Source organism: Cupressus sempervirens, chromosome 3 (assembly GCF_028749045.1).
Source record: "Cupressus sempervirens isolate cs-2001-9-10 chromosome 3, ASM2874904v1, whole genome shotgun sequence".
Classification (NCBI taxonomy): Eukaryota; Viridiplantae; Streptophyta; class Pinopsida; order Cupressales; family Cupressaceae; genus Cupressus; species Cupressus sempervirens.
The window spans coordinates 514,671,343-514,689,264 of NC_143120.1; positions in this window are offsets into that span (position 1 = coordinate 514,671,343).

The window sequence follows — 17,922 nt, forward strand, 5'->3', positions numbered from 1 at the left end:
ATGGTTTACCTCTAAAGAGTGACAAGAATGGCCCTTTGTCTTTGTTAGAGTCAAGAGGATACATAAATTCCATTCTCTTGGCATAACACTAACCTGCTAATGTTATGCACAAATAGGAATAAATTGAGTTTGAAATGATATATATCAATTGTTATGTCATTTAAAAGTGTGCTTAGCTTTAGGAATTCTTTTATAAGATGTTATATGAAATTATTGCTAGCTAACACCTGCCAAGGAAACATAACTTGCGTCTTCCCACAGTGAATTCTGCTCAAGGTTTTGGCATTGTGAAGTGTAGCCCAGTTCTTTATGTGCCAATGGCAATACTGAGAATGCTAAGAGATGGCATGGTTACTCTCATTGATGTTATTTCTTTGTTGATAAATACATCTATTGCATTTTCCTTGGTTTGTTAAATGAGAAGTAATCTAAGGGGAGAACACTTTGTTTTTTTTCCAAGTAAGTTTTTTTATAAATATAAAATGATAGCATTATTTAGACTTACACAATACACCAAATTTTTCTTTTCTTCAAGTGACTTGGAGAGGTGACTTGGTGAGCTGACTTGGTGAGCTGACATGGTGAGTGGACTTGGTGAGTGAACTTACAGAGTTAGCTTGGTGAGGCGACTTGGTGAGCATACTTGAACAATTGACTCGGTGAGTCAACTTTGGGAATAGACCTAGCAAGCTGACATTGTCAGCGGCCTTAAAGAGGTGACTTGGTGGGGTAGATTGGCTAGCCTATGTAGAGAGCCCCACTTAGTGAGATGAGATGGTGAATCAACTTGGTGAGATGACTTGGAGAGCTAACTTGGTGAGCAGACTTAAGGAGTCAACTCATTGAGGTGACTCAGCAAGGTGACTTGATGAGTGAACTTAGAGTCAACTTGGTGAGCGTACTTGAATAATTGACTTGTTGACATGACTTGGTGGGGTGACTTGGCGAGCCCACCTGGTGAGTGTACTTGAATAGTTGACTTGGTGAGCCAAACAAGTGAGCTGACATGGTGAGTGGGCTTAGAGAAGAAACTTAGTGGGGCAACTTGGCAAGCACACATAATGAGCCAACTTGCCGAGGCAAGGTGGTAAGACCATTGGGTGAGCTGACTTGGTGAGCTAACTTAAAGAATTGACTCATTGAGGTGACTGGGTGTGGGTGACTTGGTGAGTTGACTTAGGGGGTAGACTTGGTGAGCAAACATAAAGAGTCGACTTGGTGAGCATACTTGAATTGTCAGCTTGGAGAGCTAACATGGCAAGTCGACTTAAAGTGGCGAGTTGGTGGGGCAAGTGGGGGTGACTTGGTGAGCTGACCTGGAGAGTTGGCCTAGGGGGCAGACTTGGTGAGAAAACTTAGAGAGTCGACTTGGTGAGCATACTTCAATTGTCAGCTTGGTGAGATGACTTGGGGAGCCAGCGTGACGATCTAACATAGTGAGTGGGCTTAAAGTGGCAACTTGGTGGGGCAAGTTGGCAAGCCGACTTAGCAAGGCCACTTAGAGATGTGACATGGTGAGCTGACTTGGTGAGCAAGCTAGATGAGTGGACCTAAAGATTGACCTTGATGAGGCACTTTGGTGGGATGACTTGATGATAGAACTCAAAGAGTCAACTTGGCGAGCATACCATATGGTTCATGATATGGGTGATGCACAACTGCCTCCTGGATTCATGTTCCATTCCACTGATGAAGAGCTCATAACACATTATCTCATTAGAAAGGTTTTAGATAGCAATTACATAGGAAGGTCCATTGCTAAAGTGGACCTCAACAACTATGAGCCTCAAAAAAACTTTGACCAATGCTTAACAGTTTTCTAACAAGCATTGGTCAAAATTTTGACCAATGCCAGTAATTTTCTGCAAAGAATTGGTCAAAATTTCGACCAATGCCCAATAGTTTGCTACCAAGCATTGGTTGATATTTTGACCAATGCCCAGTAGTTTTCTACCAAGAATTGGTCAAAATTTCAACCACTGCCCTATAGTTTTCTACCAAGCATTGGTCAAAATTTTGACCAATGCCCTGTAGTTTTCTACCAAGCATTGGCCAAAATTTTGACCAATGCTTGGCAAAAAATGTGCTGGCAATTTCAAAAAAAATTGACCAACGTATTGGTCAAAATTTTGACCAACTAGTAGGTAGGTTAAATTTTTGACCAATGTGTAGGTCAAATTTGGTTGAAGTTTGGTCAAAAACTAGGTCAAAATTTTGACCAATAAAGGTCAAAAAATGAGCCCAAATGTACTAGTGGTTGCATAGTTTTCAGTGAGAATGGATTATTGTTTTCAAAGCTAGTTGTAGAAGTTTTTCCAATTTTTCAATCTACTCTCAAGATGCATGACAAATAAGTAGAAGAGATACAAGCTTCAAACATGGAAGTTGTAGAAAATTCAATTTCCAAGGGAGGGAAAACTAGGTAGAAGAAACTTAATAGGTTTGTTGAAGAATGGATTAAGTTGCTAACAAAATCCTCTAATGTCATCAGTGAAAATGACCATGATTTTAGAGACCCTTATACATTTTTTAGAGATACTACATGCCCTAGAGTCACTGGTTATGAACTTTTTAGATACTTCTATCACAACCAAGTAGAGAAGATCCTTGTTTACAATCCCTAGAAGAAGAATCTGGCAAAGCTAATCTTTCTAGAAGTATTTGTGGATGTTGATTTGGTAAAGGCCCTAATCAAATCATATAATCTAGCCACCAAGTCATTCTATAGGTGGTATGGAACCATTCTATACACACTAGATCATGCCTCTTTTATTGAAGCATTTGGATTTGATAGTACTATGAGAGAACCAGTAGACCTAGTTGACCTACAGGAGAAAATTGAAAGAAACACGAAATCTTACATAGGGAAGTCTATGCTATAGACTATTCCCATGGACCTAAACCAAGTGGGTGATTACCTTAAAAAGATGGACAAGAAGATGCCTTTGGACAAGTTCAAGAATTATGTTGTGAAAATAGTATATGGTGTCCACATGGTAGTTTGCATAGATGGAACTAACATGGCCATAGATATGCAAGACTCCTACTATGGTGGAGAATATGACTGTGTTGAGTATATTCTGGATAAAATGATGGAGAATATTGGATTGGCATAGAATGGAGAAATAGGAAACTTCAAATTCTATCATTACTCATTATTGATGCACTTGTTCCTATATAAGAATGTGGGGTATATAAGCCCATATTACATTGATCACACATCTAATGCTAATGGAGATTTTCGAGTTCAATTGTGGAAATGAGTATGGGATAGTTCCTATCATTACTCTAATTTTGTTTCATTTTTCAATAATTTTAGTATAATTATAATGAAAATGTTAAACCCAAGTTATTTTAGGGCACTTGAAGTATTGAAGAGTCTTTTGAGACAACCCTACTCCCTTAGACTAAAAGGTTAGATTGCAATTGGTGAGACATTTTCTTATTTCCTATATTTTCCCTTATGAGAGTTTATGGTTGTCCATAACCATCCCATATATTGCCAAAATTCAATCCCCCTAGATTGGCCATCATTGATTTCATGTGGCAATTATTCATGGTAAATAAGGAGTATCTAGGACCAAAGGTGCATAGAGGCACATTCTTATGTAGGTGTTTTAGGGTAGGTGACTTTTCAATTGGAAAGGAATCCCTAGATCAAATTCATTCTCTCCTCCACCACTACAATTTATCAATTGGCTCTTATAGGATGTATGACCTTGATAACTAGATGAGGAACACCCTACCAAGTACCAAAAAATTGCCCCATGAAGACCTCATTCCAAATATTGTTCAAAGGGGGAGGCAACTAAAAAATTCCCCAAATTTGATGATGTGTTGAGGATAGAAAGTGAATGGAAGAGAATAGATCTCAGCTTCCAAGGCTTTTATGTGGATGTTCCTTACCCACAAAGGATAAGAAATATGGTGATCAACCATGCTAAAATTATGGTACGAATACCAATAGAACCACTTGGAGAAGAAGAGAGGGTGAACCTTAATAGCTCTAAGTCTGATGTGACTTTAGAAATGGAAGAAGATGAGCTTGTTGAGGCATCATGGGTCACTAAGGGTAATAAAGGAATAAGGTAGTGCACATTCCTAAGAAAGTAAAATAGAGGACACAATAGATCATTCCTTGCAAAAGTCAGTACTTTGCTGACTTAAGACAAATTTATATACAAGACAAAGTCACTGCAATAGAAAAAACATTGACTGACTTGGAACTAGCAACAACAAGGTTAGATGATAGGATCATCCAAGCCAAACAATTCATAGAAGATGATGAATTCATCAAATATGTTAAATTCAAGAGTTTCTTCTATAAGATCAAAAAAAGTGAGTTAGTGTTGAAAATGAAACTAGGGGAGACAGATGAAAAGAAGTAGGAATTAGTTGACAAATTGTATGCTTATGATCTTTAAAGTGAAGTAATGACCCTTGAGGAGGCAAGGGATCTAGTGCAAAGGAGTAGAATGCTACTGGTGTCTAGTTGGTATTTGGAACAAGCATTTATGCTTGACAAAATTAGAAGACAAGAGAGTACCATCTCATATGAGGCATATGGAGTTGGTGGATTGCAAAGAGGATTAGGTTTCAAAATTGACACTAAAGAATTAGCAGTATAGATCATGGCTACTGCATCAAACAAGCCCAAGCTAATGGATGTGCAAAGTACAAAACAAGGTAATATTATTGTGTGGACCTTACAAGGAACCTCTGGGACAAAAATCTCCAAGGCCATGAAACACTCCTCATTTATGAATGAGGCCAAGGTAGGGGAGATCCATGACTACATTGATGTCAGGAAGCTCTATGAGGATGAGCTCAGGAAGAGCCATGTTTATAAGGAGAAAATAGCTAAGGTTCAAGGATTGGAAGCTAAAGTTGTATCTTTGAGAGAGAAAATGTCAAATGTAGGGAAAATGGCCACTACAAAATAGAGCAAGGAATAGGATATTCAAGAACATCCAACTAAGGTCAAGTTAGAAACAACTACATAGATAGATGAGTTAGAGGTAGAGGATACATAACCTAGAAGAATGAGCATTGATGCTTCACCAACACAGTAAGGTGATGAGGTAAGGACAACTATCTTTAGAAGTATGATAGACCACAAAGTTGAAACTCTAAAGAATATATTGTTAGAGTCATTTTTTTTTTACACTTATTAATTAGATCAACTTGATTTAATTAATTAAGTTGTTTATTACTCTAGTTACTTAAGCTATCTCTTAGGTGCATATAATTAATATTTTATATTAATTATATTGTTCAACCTAGTTTTATTTTCCTTTAGGGTTTCATTCACCTTTAAGGTTGAACTCTTGTATTTTTCTCTTTTATAACTTGGAATACAATTTCACTCTCACACGGTTGAGATTTTCCAAGCTCTACTTTTTCCTTTTCTAGTTTCTCTTCAGTACAGGTTATTTGCATGCAGATATTCTTGGCAATCTATGAAGTTGGTTTTCACAACTTCTATATGGTATTAGAGTGTCTCTACTGCTTCCTGGTTTGAAGAGTTTGAAGCTATGATTCAGAGACACAAACCCTAGTTTGTTTGTGATTTTTTTCTTCAATCAGGAGGAAGTGAATTTGTTTAGGGTACTTTGGGCCTAAATGAACATTGTCATTTCTCTCACAAGGCCTATTATGATTAGAATGCATATAATTTTTTTAATTTTTGGCCACTTTAGTGTCAAGAAAAAAAAAATTGGCCTCCCAAATGCCCGTACGGATGATTTTTGCAAAAAAAAATTTTAAAATGTTTGGTAGCCATAGTAGCTACTCCACCTAGTGACCACTAGGTCACCACCCTAGTACCACCACAATGCCTCTTACACTCGACCTAGGCACCACCTTTATAGGTAGCACAGTTGCAGCACAGTCAAAACTCAGTCGCCGCTCCATAGCCACCACTACACTGCAAGGCTGCCGCCTCCATCTACAACCTGGCCATCACCTCTATTGGTGGTACAACTTTTGGCCCCCTCTACATCAGCCTACCTTAGTTTCTCGATGGTACACATCAGCATTCTAGCAAACCATGTCACTTTTTTGGCACCATTTTTTTAACCCTTTTGACATCATTTTCTAGCATGATGACATCATAATCTAGTAGATGATGTCATTATTTTGACAACCAAATTTTTTTTATGACAAGCTACTAATGGCTGTATAGCCGTCAAATTTTTTGCCATGATTATAATTTTCCAGTGAGCTTGTCTTTTGGAGCAACAGTTGGTTTTTTGGTCATAACTTGAGCATACATAGGTCTTTCTTTTATCCAAAATAAGCACCAAATAGTAGGTTCTAGGATGGAGACGATGATGTTGGTTTCGTTTTGTTTTGAGTCCATTTGAGCTCCTATTTTTGGTGTTGAAGTAGAGGCTTTAGTTTCCTCCCTCTTTGCATCTAGCATCCAAGTTTTTTTCTCTATGTTTGTGCTTCTATTAGTTGTTTCTTTGGTTTTTGAGGGATATATTTATACATTGTGTGGGGGAGCATTTTCTTTTCTATAATTCATTTCAAAATTGGCCCTTCTACTTCTTTCTTCTTGTCTCAATGGTAGACTCTTATGTCACCTACCTTACACCTGACAACTACCATACTTGGAAAGGATAGATGACCAAATTGATTATGAAAAAGGGGTTATGGTCATGCCTTGATGCAACTCAGCCAATTCTAAAAAGGCCTTAGTAGCTTCTTATGTAACACAATAAGATGGATGAGGCAATGGGCCTCATCGCAATGAATATTTTAGATGGGTTACTATTTCACTTGGATAGTTTGACTACACCCAAGGCTATGTTTTTCACCTTGTTTGGCACAATGAATTAGTTTAGGATTCTATAGATAGATGTAGAGTTTACCTCCTTGGTTCCTAAATCATTCACCAACATTGAGGACTTTTTGATAAAATTCAAGTTTGTTCGATCTATGTTACGGGTTCCTGGAAAGACAAAGTCACATGATGAGTGTATCTTTCTGATACTCTCAAAGCTTTGTGGTCCTTATCAAATTTTCACTTCTACCTTCTACTCCACTATGGATGCTCTAGGTGCATGACATGTTATGCCCTCTTTTGAGACATTTTTTGATAGGTTAACTTGTGAGTAGTCCAAGCTCACTTAGATGGATTCACTTACAGGTTCACAGTCACAAGCATTGCTTACCAAGTCACCTCAAGATACACAAAAGAAAAAGTTGAAGTAGATATTAGATTCCTCTTCTTAGCACTCTATTGTTTCATCATCTTCTTCTTAGAAGGAAAAAAATAAGACTAAGAATCCCACCTATTCCTATTGTTGGAAGGGACCTCATGGTGAGTCACATTGTTTTTAGAAGAGATTTGATGGCTATGAGAAATAGATTATAGATTTGCAAGCTCTTCTTTAGAAGAGAACTATTTCATCTCCATCCTCTTCTACCTCATAGGGGTCTACCTTTCAATCTTCTTCCATCTCTTCAACATCTACACCAAATTTTGGATAGGTTCATGCATTACGAGCATCCATTGCATCATTCAGGTGCTTCTCACCATATGGCATCTTCTCAAGGGGTCTTCTCCTCTATTGAGGCTTTTCCCATTCCTCATATTCTCATGGGGAATAACACTACCCTAATAGTCTATGATAAAGGTTTAGTTCACATTCAGGATGGCACATTCAATGATGTATTGTATGTTCCATCTCTATCTACAAACCTTCCCTCAATGTATCAGATTACACATAGTGGATCAGGGAAGACAGTTGAGTTCGCTACAAATTCAATCTAAATTTGGGATAGTATAATAGGAGGCCTTATTGCTACAAGGATAGTTGATCATACCACCTATCTCTACACCTTCTTGCACTTTGGTCCACCATCTCCATTGTCAGAGTATAGCTCTTCTCTTTCGCGAAAGTATCATGTAGTGCAATCAAAACACTTGAACCTTTGTATTATTCCCAAGATCACTATTTTGACTACCACACCACATCTAGTGGAGGTCTTTTCTCTTTAGAAAGACTCTTCTTTAGCTCTTCCTAAACCTCTAGCTGCTTTCATTGAGCCTCTAGGTGCACTTGTTGAGGATTCTATAAAGGACATTCATCTCCTCTTTCATGACAGTGTCAGCATGCCTGCATTGGGGATTCCCTTTCAAGATCTACATGTTTTCTCCTTTGAGCATCAATTAGGCCTTCCAATTTAACCTCTCTTTCCAGGGTTTCCTTGTTATATACCCTTGTTTCTTCCACATTTGAGTTCCATTGGTTCAATCAATTTTGTAGGGGCTCTATCATTCTAGAGGGGCCTTGGTGTCTCTTTCCTCTCTCATGGGGGGGTTGGTTATACTTATGATTTTTAGAGAGCCTCTTAAACCATTTCTTTTTGTTTTTTTTTTATCTCTTTTTGGAGAGGATTTTTTCCCACTGGGTTTTCTCCTTTGTCTCCAGTTTATAGAGATTTCCTTGTTTTGGGTACCTGATCAAGCCTTGTTCTTGGGACCCATTTTCCTGCTTTCATAGCTTTGCTAGGTTAGCTTACCTCTTAATATTTTCTTAAGGGGGAGTGTTAGAGTAATTATTATTTTACAATTATTAATTAGATCATCTTTATTTAATTAATTAAGTTGTTTATTACTCTAGTTACTTAAGCTATCTATTAGGTGCATATAATTAATATTTTATATTAATTATATTGCGCAACCTAGTTTTATTTCCCTTTAGGGTTTCATTCACCTTTAAGGTTGAAATCTTGTATTTTTTTCTTTCATAAATTTCCCTCTCACATGGTTGATATTTTCCAAGCTCTACTTCTTCCTTTTCTAGTTTCTCTTTAGTATAGGTTATTTGCATGCAGGTGTTCTTGGCGATCTGTGAAGTTGGTTTTCACAACTTCTACATATATCTCAACAAGGCCATACATTATATGTTTCTCTACAAGATGTTGAATAGGTTTGCAATGAAACACTTTCATAGCTATCACCCACATTTAATCTTTGGGGGCTATACATTCAATTATTAGAGAGGCTTATTATGTTGATGGCTAAAAAGCTAGATTTGTCTAATAAGATTATTACAATAAAGGAGAGCCTAGAGATGGTAAAGGAATTAATTGACTTATTTACTGGAAAAATGAAAATAATATAAGGAAAAATGAAAGTCTTATCTCAAGGATTTGAGCCCTATATTCAACCCATTTTGGATGCAAACAACAAGTTGAGAGGTAAGAGTGGTTTGATTCTTTCAATGCAGTATTAACTTAGGAAACCACATCAGCAATTTTTGAAGATAATAATGATGTCTCATTCAATAATTTGATTGATTCCTTGTTCAAAGTTGAAATAGATTTAAATAAGTTTTCAGTGGAGTCAAAATCTATAAAAAATTTGAGGTGGATTAAAGCCACAAAGGACTTAGAAGAAATTAAATCAACTAAGTGGCCCACCAAAAGAGAGATCAATGTTTGGGAAGCAGTGGGAGAGATTAAAGCTCTGTTGGCTAGACGTAATTGAAGATTTACTTGCTAAAGACAATATAAGAAAAAAGGATTAAAGTTAAAGCTCTAGCAATAATTAGTCACCTGTTGACTTTACAACCACTTCCTATTTTTGGTTCAAGCATTGAGGAATGTCTTAATTATAACTTTTTGTATGTGTCTTGCCTCCTTTCTCTTAGATTAGGGTTTTAAAATGTGTCATCCCATATGAAGCTTGTTGCATTCCTCTTATATAAGGATTTCCAAGATGTGGAGTAAAGGTTGAAAGTTTGTAGAAATTTTAGTTTTATGTCATTTATAGTTTGTCCAGTTTTGTTAATTGTATGAATGCATCCACTCTTGTAAACTTAAAGATACAGTGAATATGAATGACTAAGTTGTCAAGTTTTGAGTTATATTTTGAGTCTATATTAGTATTGTATTTTTTCCTCAAAGGAAATTAATACAAAATGAAGTTTTGCATATCTATGTCTCTGAGTTTTGTCTCCTTTCTTGTATATTTGTGATCTTGGGACTGAAGTGAACAAAGTTCTTTTAGTTTAATACAGTTTGTATGAATTGGATGTCTCATATTGATTTCTTTTTATTCAAAGAAGTTAAGTAAATTCTTTTATTAATTGATATGGTTTTTAGTATATAAGAAGGATATGATAAGAATTAAATTTAGAGTTATTGTTGATAAATTTAATTGCAAGTCAATTAAATAGGTCTGAAGTTACCAGTTTTGACTCTATATAACAATGGATAAGGCACTGATCAATTACTTTCAGTTGCAAGTTGATGGTTCATATGGTCTCAGAATACATATATCAATCAAAAATTAATTTTCTATTTATTTAATGAAGTACTAAAACTATTGGTTAGCACTTATTTATAATAGCTTTCCTTTTAGTTATAACTAGCTATTATTATCAAAGAGTTTGTTGCAAATCTAAGAAGAAATTATGACCACTATCTACTACAAGGGATACATTTCAAAGAATAAGTATTAGTGAGCAAGTGTTTGGAGAGAAAATCAAAATAACTAGTCACATTTATATCAACTCTAAGGTGCACCCATCTTGGCCATGCAGAGCCTAAAGTGTAGAGAGCCTAGTGTACTCTGTTGAAGTTGATTCAGAGGTAAGATTAATCTTGCAGAGTATGGGACCTAGCTAGTTCTTAGGCTTGTTTTCATCTTTTGCATCCTAATATTGGGTTTAGAGCAACCTGGTAGTCCAAAAAACACTAATAGGCCTTTCACAAGGCATCACTTCAGAAGAGTGAGAATTAGTAGCATGTTACTGGTGGGATTTCCCTAATTGGGTAGTTCAAGTTGCAAAGTTGAGTTTGAGAACAAGATAGAAAAGATCTATGACACTAATGGGAAACTAATTTGGAAAATTGATCATACTAGAGGTAATCTATTTTATCTTGGTATGAATGATGCTACTTGTCTTGTTGTAGAATTTGATGATGTGTGGTTATGTCACAAGAGGTTATGTCATGTTTTAGATTAAGGTAAAAATAGGTTTTGAAGGGACCTAAAACCCTTTAACAAAAGAAAAATATCACCATTAAGTACTACCAGGTTTTACAAGGACCTAAAACCTAGAGTAAAGGAAAAAATACATAAAACTAGGTTTTACAAGGACATAAAACTGCAAGTTTAAACCAAACACACCCAAGTTTTACAAGAACCTAGAACCTATGGTTTAAACAAAAGCTGAAAAATAAAAAAATAAAACCAACAACACCCACACGGACCAGTAACTAACACACCTCTAACCACAACCAACACCTATAGAAGCTCCTTAATGATCTTCTCCACCTCCTTCCCTACTTCTATAGTACTCTAGATAATATCAATTGTGGAAAAATTAGTAGCCTCTGGAGCTTCAGCAATCTTTTTCCTCATACTCTACCTCATTATCTTGCTAGGCCCTCTTGGACTCCTCACCCCAACATTAACTAGAGACATGATCTCCTTGTTTCTTTTCTTGCCCAAACTAGTCACTATGGCACACAAACTAGAAGTAACCTACTCCAATCTCTACCTGCCATGCTTAATTAGTTGATGGAGGTTATGTTGAATGTTAAATTTGATAACTTGGTAAGTATTAGTAATGTAAAAAGAGTTAGAGGGTTGCCTAAATTGAAGAAACCTGACGATATGATATGCAAACAATGTTAGTTAGGCAAGATGACAAATCTAGTTTTAAAAGTAACACTCGCACATCTAAAAAAATTCTAGAAATTGTTCATACTGACTTATGTAGACCAATTGATGTACTAAGCTACAAAGGTGACAAGTACATTATCCTATTTTTTGATGATTATTCTAGGATAATGACAGTTATGTTTCTAAAATAGAAATGTGATGCTTTCCAAATGTTTAAGTGGTACATAGCTAGAGTTGAAAAGGAGACACAAAAAAGCTTGAAATGTATGAGATCTAATTTTGGTGGAGAACTTACATCAAATGAGTTTGATATGTTCTGTAATGATAGAGGAATCAAAAGATAGACTTATGCACCTAGAACCCTTCCACAAAATGGAATTGTTGAAAGGAGGAATAGATCTATAATGGATTGTGCTAGGATAATCATGATGGAGAAGAATGTTTCTTTGAAATACTAGAGAGAAGTTCTAAGTACAATTGTCTATACCTTGCACCATGTGCAAGTCAAGAAAGGTACTCATTCAACACCTTTTAAATTATGATATGGACACTCACCCAATGTAAAATATTTTATGGTATTTGGAAGAAAGTGCTATATTCTTAAGGATTTCAAGAACAAAAAATTAGCTGCTAAAAGTGAATAAAGTATATTCCTTGGCTATTCCACAAGAAGTAAAGCTTACAAGTGTTTAAATATTAAAACTAACAAGGTTGTGGGAAGTGCAAATGTGAAGTTTGATGAATATATAGAGGTACATAAAGCTAAACCTATTAAGGAACGTGAAGAGTACAAATCATTTGTATACTTTTATGAAGGTATGTATGTTGATGAAGATGTTGTAAACCAAGTTATAAATCAACAACAATTTTTAGTGACTGTCGAGTCACATACAATAAATGTCAAGTTGCATTCAAGAATTAAGCTATAGTCAGGAATTGAGTTGCAGATAGAAGCTGAGGCACATTTTGATTCTGAGATAAGTGTACATGAAAGAGATATTGAATTACCTAAAAGAGAAGTACATAGTGATTCTAAAGTTGATAGACCTAATGAGGAAAGAATAGCAAAACCAATATTATCAAAGTATGTCAAAAAGCATCACCCTACTACACAAATTATTAGAGATAAAGATGCTAGACCAATGACAAGGAATAGGCTAAGAAGTGATACAATTTTTTTGAGCATGAATGAGCCTAAGATAGTAAAACATGCCTTAGAAAATGAGGACTAGAGTAAAGACATGAGAGAAGAGATTGATGGGATTGAAAAGAATAGGACATGGACTCTAGTTCCTAGACTAGAGGCACTAATACATTAGGGGTCAATTTGCGATGTCAATTTGTGACGGCAGGAAAATGTAATGTGTTTTCATCTTCTTTTTTTCAATTATAGCTCGATAATGTCACAATTATGACACTAACGGGATATAAGAGAAAAAAAAAGGAAAATGTTGCTCATTTTTTATACAACATGGACCCATTTTGGTACCAGACACAATGTTGATAGATGGAGGCAAGGGAAAGTTTGAGGGAAAGTCTGTACGAGATGGTCTCATGGGAATTGGGGCAAAGGAGCATAGAAGAAGACCAGTCATCGGTATGAGTGTAGACAGCTTAGTTGGATGGGGTATCTAAGGGTTGGACGCGAAGAACTGGCGGAGGACATAGAGAAGCAAATGTAGGTTTTTCGTACTATTTTAAGGCCATCCCATCATCTAGACCATCAATATCCATAACCTCAGTAGTAGTTCCCACCATACCAAGGCAACAATATAGCTAGAGCCATTGAAAGGAGACTTGTTGCCCTCTACTCTAGCCGCCTATTCGACGTATCGAATAAAAAATGGAGGTGCAATAGCAGGTTGTGTTTGATCAGGAAGGTGAGCCATCATTTTAAAACCTTGATGGTCTACCCCGTTAGAGGTAATCTCTGATTGCAAAGGAGAATTAGATTCCTACAAATACAGTAGCAGTAGTCAATGTAGTGTAATTCTTTTACTTTTTTCTATGATTTAACAGACACCATCACAAGATTATATAATAACAATAACTTATCCCTGACAGTCACAATGTAGGGTTTAGAGAATTGGACTAAGAAAAAGCATCAATATAATGCCTAATTCACTAGATGATTAGGAATGTGATCTTTGCTATGCAAGATTAGAGCCTAGAGAGAACCACTTGTGAATTTTCAATTTATTTGTCTATAGAATTGATTATTCATATGGTTCCCTTAATATTGGAGAAACTATCCACTTTATTGCATTGTATGGTCCAACTGGTTACTGTAGTTTCTTGTCTTAAATCAAAGCTACGCCATTTCTAAACTACAAGAGTGGTTGGAGTTATTTTTTCTCACATGAAAACAACCAAGTGATTTTTAATATATGCAAATATGGAGGGATTCTACACTTGAGCAGCAATGAAAAAGTTGCAGAAAATCTCAAGTAAAGAATTGTAGTGTTAAACAAGGTGTGGAACATGGAATGGGTATTTTGGGGTTTGACAATTATTTCTTCTGGTTTAGTTTTGTTCCTGCTCAAGATTGCAATAACAATATGGTGGAAGCCTCTGCAATTGAAAAAGCACTTTGAAGCCCAAGGAATTAGGGGTCCTCCATACAAACTATTCCATAGGAATACCACAAATATATCCAGGCTTATCGATGGGTAGAGAGAAAAACCCATGCCTGCACTCTCACATGATCAAAATGATCTTCTACATTCTTAGAATACACTGTAATATCATCAAGGTAGACTAAGACAAACCTGTTAATCAATTTTTTGAAGGCCATCTCCATTTCCTTATAAAATGTAGCACCTACATTGGCTAGCCCAAATGGCATCTTGCAATAAGCATAGGTGCCCCATTTAGTGGTAAATGCAGTCTTATATCTGTCAGACTCTTTAACTAGCACTTGCTTGTAACCAGAGAATCCATCAAGAAATGAGAATCTCTTTGAACCACTAACCTTAGATAAAATCTACTCCATAGAAGGGAGAGGATGGTGATCTTTAAGGGAAGCTTGATTAAGGTCCCTGAAGTCCACACACAATCTGATTTCTCCATTCTTCTTCCTAACAGGGACTAGGTTTGCTACCCATGATGAGTGTTTGATAGGAAAAATTATATTGGCTTCAATCAACTGGGATAGCTCTTTTCTCATTAATGGTTCAATCTTGGGATTCATTGGTCTTTGTTTTTGTCTTACTAGTTTAGCATGATCAACTAAATCTATGGTATGCTGAAATAACCTTGGGTCAAAACCCTTTAAGTCATCATATGTCCAAGAAAATATATCAATAAATTCCTGACATAGATGAATAAAATTTTCTTGTTCAATTTTAGAACATATGTTCCCCATGTTTAAGGATTTTCCATCAGCAACCATGACTGGAGTATGATCACCCTCATCAGTAGCTAGGTTCATGACCCTACCCTTTGCTTGATCATCAGGATTAAAAACACTATCCAAAGTAATGAGACCTTTAGGTAGCTTTTTAGAACTGAGATGAATGATCTGATCACCATACTGATCTTGCAGTCTTGACTAATTTCCTTCTGAAAATTCTGCCTCATTCTGCAAGAAGCTGACAATTTGCTCATCAGACTCAAACACTTGCCAATGAGTGTTGTTTTCAGGGATGGAAGGCCTCACTACCACCTTGATTTTCTACTTCTTCTCCTCCTCAAGATTCCCTAGCACATCATAAGATGCACCTATTGCTGCAAGTCTATCAGCATGTCTATTTGCTTTCCTAGGGATGCTTAGAATATTAAATGCATTGATACCTTCAAGAAAATCCCATACTCTATGTTTATAAGACTTGAGCAGACCATTCTTGGTAAGGTTCTAATTTCTCACTTGGTTAACTACCAACTCACTATCTCCATATACTTTCAAGGCTTGAATTCCTCTCTTTTGGGCAAGTAGGAGACCTTGAATCAAGGATTCATATTCGGCCACATTGTTGCTGCAACTGAACTAGAACCTAAATGAGAAGTAGTATCTTATTTGTGCAAGAGAGATCAACATAACACTAACCCTTGATCCATTTCTATTCCTTGAGCCATCAAAGTTCATACTCCATATCCTGCTCATATCTCCATTAGTCCCTACAAGATTGGGGACTACAGCATCCTTTTCTAAAATACAGTATGTACTAAGGCCTGTCTCAAGAGTTTCTGACATAGGCTCAAACTAATATGCATTTTCCCACTCATCCAAGAAAAAGTCAGGTATCTCTACTAGGGAAGTATTGGGCTCATTCACTATGTCATTCTCATCCATCTCTAGAATGGGGCGGTTGGGGGTGTAAGATTCAGTATGATGGAGGGCTTGAGGCTCTACTCTAATTGAAGCATTAGCTCCATATCTTGTTTTAAAAGACATATATGACCAATCAGAAGATATGAAACCACCTATTTGGGTAGTAAAGTCTCTTGACAAACAGATGGCAAAATATGGCTTGACCTCAGCAACAGATATGTCTTGGATTACAGAACAACCAGGGCATGCATGTAGGGCCATCTCCACATTCCTAAGGATCCCTATAGTCTTGACAGTACTACCGTCCAACTATAATACATCCCTAACAATGGGCTCATATTTCATTCCCAAAGCATCAGCAACACACCTAGGCATCACTGAACTACTGGCCCCTGAATCAATCATGCAATTATGGACTAGTTTGCCTCCTATAATTAGGGAAACATAGAATGGAGGAGTTCTAACCCTTTTACTTGTTTCTTCCTCCCTTGATGGTTGTACTAGGCTTGTGGCACTTTCCATGCTAGTTGTCTGATCCTTTGGTTCAATTCTTTCTAACTCTACCTGCAGCAACCTCCTTTGCATTGGTATAGTAGCAACAGCATCCCACATGGAGATATTCAAATTTGTCTTCTTCATTTGCTCTACCACACTAAATGGCATAGCAGATTTTTTGGTAGAAACCTTGGGGGTTGCAACTGTATGAGGTTGTGATGGAATAACTTAAGGATCACTTGTATCTTTTCTTCCCTGATTTTGTCTTTGTTGCTGAAAGGCACTTGATTGATTATTTGTTGCTTGCTCATGAGGTACTGTGTTCAAAGTTGAGGCTTGATTGGGAGGAGGAGAGACAACATCTTCCATAGCTCTTCTTTTGTTTCTAGTGTTATGAGCAATGGAATCCTGGTTTACATTACAATGCTCCTCCATCTAATGATTCATAAAAGAGAAATCACCCTATCTTTGCATATCTGAGGCATTGTTAAATTGGTCCTCCTTCTATGCTTGTTTTGCTACAGGTTCTTGGACTGTCAAGGCCAAATAAGATTCAGCCTTCTGATACATATAATAGGCATAAGAGTAGTTACAAGAGGGACAAAAATCTTGATCTTGAGCCATATTTTTTTGAGGGACTATGGCTCTACTTTGGTTTACATTTGAGGTTGAAGCATGGCCACCCTTCCTATTCTGATCAAAAGAATTGTTCCAATGATTAGGATTTGGGAGCCTACCACTGTTTGGAGTTTGATATTGCAATTTATGAGGCTTACTACCTTGAGCCTGCTACCTTTCTAAAGTCACCACCTTGTTGCTCACTTTCTTCATCATAGAGAAATTATTCTCCAGCCTCTTTCCTTGATCTTCTAACTTCCTCCCTTGATCTTGTAGTTTTTTATCAAGGTTCTTCTCTCTTTTGTCCATGTTCTGCATCAGAGATTACATCATTTATTTGATTTCATCTATCCCATTTGAAGATGTGGAAGCTTGAGGGACTAGAGTAAGAGATTGTGATGTGGAAGTTGTGGGAAGAGGAGCCATTGCTGGTTGGTGATTTGGGATATCAAGAAAGAAGGGCATAAGAGGCCTTGGAGCTAGTTTGTCTCCTTGTATTAGGATGTTCTCTAATTTTATTGCTATATCATAAGCATTAGGAAAGGTATCTCCTCCCATAGTTTGGATTGTAGTGGCAATATCACTGTTAAAAGCTCTAAGGTAATGCAAGAAAGCATTACCAGGGGTAGGTTTCACCGAAGTAGGTATTCTATCCCATGTCTTTTGGAATCTATAGTTAAAATCAGTCATACATTCATGGGAGGCTCTTTTTATAGTAGGCAACTACTCTAAAAGTGACAAATAGTCACTCTTATCCTCAAAATGTTTGCACAATCCTGCTCCTAATCCATCCCAATCTATTATAGAACCATGAGCTAAACCTCTATACCATTGTAGTGCTTTTCCTTTCAAGGATGAGGCTAGGAGCCTAACTACAACATCATCCTCTATA